Genomic DNA, 8,654 nt, shown 5'->3' on the forward strand with positions numbered 1-8,654 from the left:
TGGTGGTATGCATGTTGTATAATTAACTAATTATGTTCTAGGTTTTAATACGGTATTTATGTCATGTAATGCAGATGAGTTGGCATTGGATGTACAATGCTAATCGTCGCTCCCAAGAGTTTATGGACGGCGTGCATTCTTTGTTACGTGTGGCCAAGGCAAACAAACGTGATGGTTTCATGTGCTGCCCATGTGCCGTATGTAAGAATATGATAGAATATGCTAACTCAAAGACTCTTCATTCACACTTGTTCAAGTCGGGTTTCATGCCAAACTATATTTGTTGAATGAAGCATGGAGAAACCGGATTTGTAATGGAAGAAGGTGAAGAAGAACAATGGGGCGATGATGACATTTTTGCTAAATATGGTGCCTTCAATGATACTGCAATGGGGGAAGTTGAAGAAGAGGTGGGGGCAAAGGAGAAGCCCGTTGAAGAAGAGGTGGGGGTAGAGGAGAAGCCTGCTGAAGAAGAGGTAGGGGCAGAGGAGGAGCCCGCTGATGATCTTGGTCAGGCCATTCGTGACGCACAAAGAGAATGCGAAAGTGAAAAGGAGAAAATCAAGTTCGATCGCATGCTAGAGGATCACAAGAAATTGCTATACCCAACTTGTGATGCGGGGCAGAAAAAGTTACGTACCACATTGGAATTGCTGCAATGGAAGGCAAAGAATGGTGTATCTAACAAAGGATTCGCGGAGTTACTAAAAATCCAAAAGAAGATGCTTCCGAAGGATAACGAATTGCCCAGCACTAAATATGAAGCAAAACAGGTAGTCTGCCCTTTAGGATTAGAAATCTAGAAGATACATGCATGTCCTAATGACTGCATCCTCTACCGTGGCACGAAGTATGAGAAGTTGGATGCATGCCCTGTATGTCACGCGTCGCGGTATAAGATCAGGCGAGATGACCCTGGTGATGTTGAGGGCTAACGTCCCAAGAAGAAAATCCCTACCAAGGTTATGTGGTATGCTCCTATAATACCACACTTGAAATGTCTTTTTAGAAATAGAGACCATGCAAAGTTGTTGCAATGGCACAAAGAAGACCGTAAGGTAGACAATATGTTGAGACACCCTGCTGATGGGTCCCAGTGGAGAGCAATCGATAGAGAATTCCCTAAGTTTGCAAGTGACACAAGAAACTTAAGGTTTGCTTTAAGTACATATGGTATGAATCCTTTCGGGGAGCAGAGCAGTAGTCACAGCACTTGGCCTGTTACTCTATGTATCTACAACCTTCCTCCCTGGTTATGCATGAAGCATAAGTTTATTATGATGCCGGTGCTCATCCAAGGCCCAAAGCAACCTGGCAACGACATCAATGTGTACCTAAGGCCACTAGTTGAAGAACTTCTACTTTTGTGGAACAAGCTAGGTGTACGCATGTGGGATGAGCACAAGCAGGAGCACTTTGACCTGCGAGCATTGTTGTTCGTAACAATCAATTATTGGCCAACTCTAAGTAATCTTTCAGGACAATCAAACAAGGGATATAATGCATGCACGCACTATTTCAGTGACATGAAAGGTATATTCTTGAAAAAGTGTCACAAGGTCGTGTACCTTGGGCATCGATGATTTCTTCCTACAAATCACCCCGTAAGAAAGAAAGGCAAGCATTTTAAAGGTAAGGCAGACCACCAGACCAAGCCTCGCAACCGAACTGGTGAAGACGTCCTCGATATGGTCAATGATGTGAAAGTAATATTTGGAAAGGGACCTAGCATCCAACCTATTTCAAAGGACGCCAACGGTCACGCACCCATGTGGAAGAAGAAGTCCATATTTTGGGAGCTACCCTATTGGCAAGTCCTAGAGGTCCACAGCGCGATCGACGTGATGCATCTAATGAAGAATCTTTGTGTGAACCTGCTAGGCTTCATGGGCGTGTATGGGAAGCCTAAGGACACAATTGAAGCACGACAGGACCTATGGTGTTTGAAAGAATGAGACAACCTACATCCAGAGAAGATAGATGATAGACGCCAGCACTTAAGTCCTGCCAGCTACACTCTTAGCAAAGAAGAGAAGGACAGCTTGTTTGAATGCCTAGATAGCATTAAGGTACCATCTGGATTCTCCTTAAATATAAAGGGTATAATAAATGTGCCAGAGAAGAAATTTGGACCCTTAAAGTCCCATGACTGCCACGTGCTCATGACTCAATTGCTTCCAGTTGCATTAAGAGGAATTCTACCGCCAAATGTACGTCTAGCCACCGTGAAGCTATGTGCATTCCTCAATGTAGTTTCTTAGAAGGCAATCGATCTAATGGATCTAGCAAAACAACAGAATGATGTGGTTCAATGTCTTGTAAGCTTTGAGTTGGTGTTCCCTCTTTCCTTCTTTGATATCATGACACACCTCCTAGTTCATCTGGTCAAGGAGATTACTATTCTCGGTCCTATGTTCCTACACAACATGTTCCCCTTTGAGATGTTTATGGGAATCCTGAAGAAATATGTTCACAACCGTGCTCGACCAGAAGGAATCATCGCCAAGGGCTGTGGAACAGAGGAGGTTATTGAGTTCTATGTTGACTTCATTCCCGATATTAACCCGATTGGTGTTCCTGAATCGCGACACAAGGGGAGACTAAGTGGAAAGGGGACACTAGGGAAGAAAACATATATTGGTAAGGGTGATGATTATTTCAATAAAGCACACTATACAGTTCTACAGAACTCCTCCTTGGTAGATACGTATATCGAGACACACAAGAACCTCCTCCGATCTGAGTTCTCAGGGAAGTCTAAAGCATGGATTACGCGTTAGCACATGGAAACTTTCAGCGACTGGTTGCAAAAAGAATGTTAGGGTGATGAGAGTATTGATGAGGAGCTATATTTGTTGGCTAGGCAGCCATCGTGGCATATCCTCACATACAAAGGGTACGAGATAAATGGGAATACATTTTACACAGTAGCATAAGATAAAAGGAGCACCAACCAGAACAGTGGTGTCCGCATAGATGCCACCGACCCTAGTGGGAACAAGCAAACATACTATGGCCACATAGAGGAGATATGGGAACTAGACTATGCATCTCATTTTAAGGTACCTTTGTTCAAGTGCCAGTGGGAAAAGACAGCTGGAGGCGGCGTACCAGTCGACAACCAGTATGGAATGACAATAGTGGACCTCAATAATATTGGGTACAAAGGCGAACCGTTTGTCCTTGCGAAGGATGTGACTCAGGTGTTCTAAGTCAGGGACATGTCTACAAAACCAAAGAGAGGGAAAAACGATAACCACCCAATCAATGATGAGCCAAAGCGCTACATAGTTCTTTCAGGAAAAAGAAACATCGTCAGAATCGAAGACAAGTCAGACATGTCAGAAGATTATGAAAAGGATGACCAAATTTCACCCTTCATAGTGAACAAAGACCCTAGCATCCAACTAAATGATGAGGACACTCCATGGTTACCATGCGATCATAACCAAGGGACATACGTCAAGAAGAAGTTCACTACTGTGCCCGCTTGATATATATATTGATGTTCAATAGTGTGTATTAGAGATATTATGTAATAATTGAGAATTTATGTTTGATGTTGAATTATGTCACGTTGAAATGATGTGAAAACAAATTTATGTTTGATGTTGGGATTATGTCACGTTGAAATGATGTGAAAACAAATTTATGTTTGATGGTGGGATTATGTCACGTTCAAATGATGTGAAAACAAATTTCCAGTCGAAACAGAAGAGTTTTTCTGAATTTAATTAAACACTATATTTTTGCATTATCGAAATAGTAATTTAAACACTATATTGTGTTTTAAAACTTGTTAAAAAAATTAAAACTTTAGGTCACATAATTTTCCTGTGTGCAATAAAGCAAAATAGAATCTATATTTTTTTTAAATATTTTTATGTCTTTTATTTAATTTTCTGTGCAATTAACTATCCTTTTATCATTTGTGTAAAAAGAAATATATTAAATCCTAATGAATTGGTGGGCAGCGAAACTGCAGTTTGGCTGCCCGCCAAAAACCTTTAGTCCCGGGCGCCACCACCAGCCGGGACGGGCGTTAACAGGGCCCAGGACTAAAGGGCCTTTAGTCCCGGCTGGTGGTGGCGCCCGGGATAAAAGGTCCTCTCCCTTATATAGCCTCTACGCCCACCCCGGCCCCTCTTCTTCCTCCTCCCCACTACCGAGCCAAGCCCTAACAGACCCACCGCCGCTTGTTTGATCCGCCGCCGACGCCGCACCTCACGAGTGCCCGCACGCACACTGGCGCCGCACCGCCCAGACATCGCACACCCCGACTAAGCACGCTCGCCGACGCACCACCCCCCGACCACCCCAGCCCAGCGCCTCGACGCCGTGCCACGCCCCTGACACCGCCCCTGACGCACGTCGCCCCTGACGCCCGACGCCATGCCGCCCCTAGCGCCCGACGCCATGCTGCCACTGACGCCACGCGCGCGGCCCTAACGACTACACCCTGGCCTGGCTGGCCATGACGCTCGCGCCGCCATCGACGTCACCTGGCCTAGCCACCGACACCGCCCTCATCATCACCGCCTCCGGATGCCCATCACTGCCGACCCCTACATACGTCGATCATCACCACCGACCCCTACGTACGTCGATATGTGTTTGTATGTGATATATGCAGAGGAATGCCTCGTTGTGTTGTATGCGGAGCAACGCTGTCGTTGTGTTGTATGCGGACCAACGCCACCTCGTTGTGTTGTATGCAGAGCAACGCCACCTCGTTGTGTTGTATGCGGAGCAACGTCGCCCCGTTGTTGTATATGCGGAGCAACGCCGCCCCGTTGTTGTATATGTGGAGCAATGCCGCCCCGTTGTTGTATACCCTAGCGAGAACGATGATTTGCCCTAGCGAGAACGATGATTCGCCCTAGCGAGAACGACGATTCGCCCTAGCGAGAATGACGAATTCGCCCTAGCGAGAACGATGAATTCGCCCTATCGTTCTCGCTAGGGCGAATCGTCGTTCTCGCTAGGGCGAATTCATCGTTCTCGCTAGGGCAAATTCGTCGTTTATATGACTTGTTTACATATATGACTTGTTTACATATATGACTTGTTGACATATATGATTGTTTACATATATGAATTGTTTATATATATGACTTGTTTATATGACTTGTTTATATATGTGACTTAGATTTATTTTGTATATGACTTATTGTACATATATGACTTGTTTACATATATGAATTGTTTATATATATGACTTGTTTATATGAATTGTTTATATGACTTGTTTATATATGTGACTTAGATTTATTTTGTTTATGACTTATTGTACATATATGACTTGTTTACATATATGACTTGTTTATATATACGTGACTTAGATAAATTTGTATATGACTTATTGTATATATATGACTTGTTTATATATGTGACTTAAATTTTGTTAAATTTGTTAGATATGGCTGCCCTGGGAGACAACATGGAGGAAGAAATGATGAATATTATTGCCAATGCTGGTGAGCAGGATGTTGATGACGGAAGTCAATACCTAGCTCTTGAAAATGAGCAAGAAAATGTTTTGCAAGAAAATACAGGCGAGGTATATATACTAAATATATATTATATGTGAATATTGTATATATTTCTGTGTACAAAAGATATTTATTTATTATTATTTTTATATGTAGCCCTCTGGATCGGCGACCACAATGGCGAAGAGCAAAAATGTTCGAGGACCGAAGAAACCACTGGAGGGCCGGTACATAATATCAGAATTCAACATCAAGACAGGCGAACCATTTGGTCCACATAAAAGGAAATTCATGGAACACTATGGGTACCTTGTAAGGGACAGAACTCCAATCAGTATCCATGAATGGAAGAAAAAGATCAATAAGCCTGATGTTAGTTTTGTCTCTGAAGTTGACAAGAATTTGCTCTGGAATGATATCCTTGCCCATTTCACGTTGCAAGCGGATGATTATGATGATATCAACGATGATGAATTGAAGGAGCTAGTTCGATCGTGGGCTATGAAGAAGATGGCCACACAATTCCAGACTTGGAAGAAACACCTATACAACACATACATCAAGAAGAACGAAACGCCGAATTTCAAAACTGCTACGAGCCCGATCTCGAAACAGAGGCCCTATTGGAATGATTTCATAGAGTACAAGACATCAGCAGAGGGTGAGGCACGGGTGAGAAGGAACCAAGAGAATGCCCGAAAAAAGGTATACCACCATGATATGGGATCAGGTGGCTACGATACTGCCATTCCAAAGTGGCAAAAAATGGAAGCAGACATTATTGCCAAGGGGATCGAACCAGAATCAGCCAAGTGGCCCTCGCGCTCGAAGAATTAGTTTTTTGGTCATGGGGGAAGACTCAACCCATAGACCGGTCTAGCAGTGTATGGGCAAAAACTCGAAACAGCAGCATGCCGATTGGCTTTTGCTATAGAAGCTAAAGAGATTGGTGTGTTCAAGCCCAATAGAGAGAAGGATGAGCTAACGTATGCCATCAGGACTGCTGAACACACTGGCCGAACCAGAGGCTTAGGACGCAACACTCTATGGGTTCATGGTTTCCCTAATGCCAGGGAAACCTACTAAAGCTGCCAGAGAAGCAAGGAGGAGCAAGCAGCGTGGGTGACAATGTTGGAGGAAATGGTGCTTGAAGCAAAGGAGCGAGAAAAGGCAATGGAAGCAAGAATGCAGGAAGAAATCAGAAAGCAAGTGCAGATAGCAATGAGTGCCTAGAGGCAGGCATCAGAGCCAGGAATGAATGTTAATATTAGCCCCCCTGGTTAGTTGAAAAGCAGATGCGCTTCCACTGAGCTGCCAAAGCAAGATGACACAGCGCTGCGCTTCCCCATGGATGATGTCACTACTCCAATGACATCAATTGAGCTACATGTTCCAAGGGGGAATGACACAATCAAGGTCGATGTCGGTATTTTTACTCCTCCAGACCCTACCAAGACACCAAGAATCCATGGGGCACCAATACAACCTGGATATGCTAGGGTCGCAGTGGATAAAGTGAGCAAAGGTTATGAGGATCTAGCTCTTGACATTCCTAGAGGTGATGGAGAGAAGACTCTAGGAGAAGTAGAGAAGGCGTATATACTATGGCACAAGCACTACATCATTATCCCTAGGGCGTCTGCTCCACCGCCAGCAGACATTAGGTGCAGACAAAAGTTAACAAAACAATTTTTTGATAATTTTCTATGGGCATGACTAATAATAAGCATTTACTTATATCTCATTATTTTTTGTACTCACAAAGCAGGGCCTCCGCCAACCAAAGTCCAGTTGTTGCTTCTCTCGACCATCATAGTGCTCAGGGCAATGATGACGCCTTCAAAAACACTGCTGCATCCCCACCATCTCCAACTCCTCTGCCACCTCCAAGGAAGTCCACAACTCCTCCGCCGAGGTCTCCAATGCCTCTGCCACCTCCAAATTCTGCACTGCCTCCAAGGCGGTCTCTAACACCTCCCCCGCCTCCAAGGAAGCTAGGCCCTAAGAGGTCTGCCCCACAAACGAAGCCGTTGCCCTGCCCGCCTGCAAAGAAGCAGAAAGCAAATACTCATCCAGTTATTCCCCAAAAACTATCTTATAAGAAAAGTGAATAGGAATTAAAGGATGCAGTACAAAAAGAAGTGATAGATTTCTTTGAGGGTGCAAAATAGGCACGACGAGCGAGGGAGAACCCAGAGCCATCATACTTCTTCCTACCTCCAGATCAGCTAAGAAAGAAGTTGGAACAAAAAAATGGGATTCTCTTAAGAGCGCTGCGAAACAACCGATATCGGACTATGACCGCTCTCTCACCAAGTCATATGAGGCGGCGCAAAAAAAGAAGAGAGTAGGGAAAGGTGTTGCACAACTCGAACAACAATTGCAACAATCAATCCCCCCTTATCGTTCCTAACGAATATGGTTCAAACTTAAACTTAGTGGAGGAGGTAGGCGGCTATGAGTTGTTTCTTCGGTTTTATGAGGGCACTGGTTTGAACCTTGCCGAAGTACTCGTTGAAGGACCATCTGCTCCGGAAGTGGATCCTTATAAGAAATTTATACTAGGCTAGAGTCTATACAACCCAGAGAAATTAGGTGAACTAGGTACGCAAATGTACCTGCTAAACGGGTGGTACATATCAGTGTCTGATGCGGGACAAATCTATCTTTCTGTCAGAATTAGAAACCACCATTACTTCTATGGCAATGAAATTATCTATGTCGAGCTCTAGAATTACACCAACTATGCCACCTGGACTCTCTCGACAAAAGTCTCATTAGCTGCTATTGTCTGTAAGTGTGATTATTTTCTACTATATTCACAATTTCTTTATTATATATTCACAATATATATGTTCACAATTTTCATGTATGCAGATATGAGATGACAGAACTTAGAAAGAGAAAGGATAATGATGTTGGGTTCGTTGATCCGTATGTCGTATACAAACACCCTAACCCCCTGAAGGATTATAAGCCTCAACCCGAGAGAAATCTCATGAATTTCTTAGTGAACCAACGCGACAAGAAGGAGATACTCTTCCCCTACAACTTCAAGTGAGTGTTATTATAAGTAATTAATGTCGATCATATATATGGGACATCAATATTTCCTTACTAGCTAGTTACCTCTCTCTCTCTCTCACACACACACACACACAC

General features: G+C 43.8%; 1 pseudogene; it reads left to right on the top strand.

The window, feature by feature from the left end:
- Positions 1–389: 389 nt before the first annotated feature.
- Positions 390–3,470, top strand: LOC136515631 (uncharacterized; annotated as a pseudogene).
- The last annotated feature ends 5,184 nt before the right edge of the window (positions 3,471–8,654 follow it).

This window comes from Miscanthus floridulus, chromosome 17, assembly GCF_019320115.1.
Source record: "Miscanthus floridulus cultivar M001 chromosome 17, ASM1932011v1, whole genome shotgun sequence".
NCBI lineage: Eukaryota > Viridiplantae > Streptophyta > Magnoliopsida > Poales > Poaceae > Miscanthus > Miscanthus floridulus.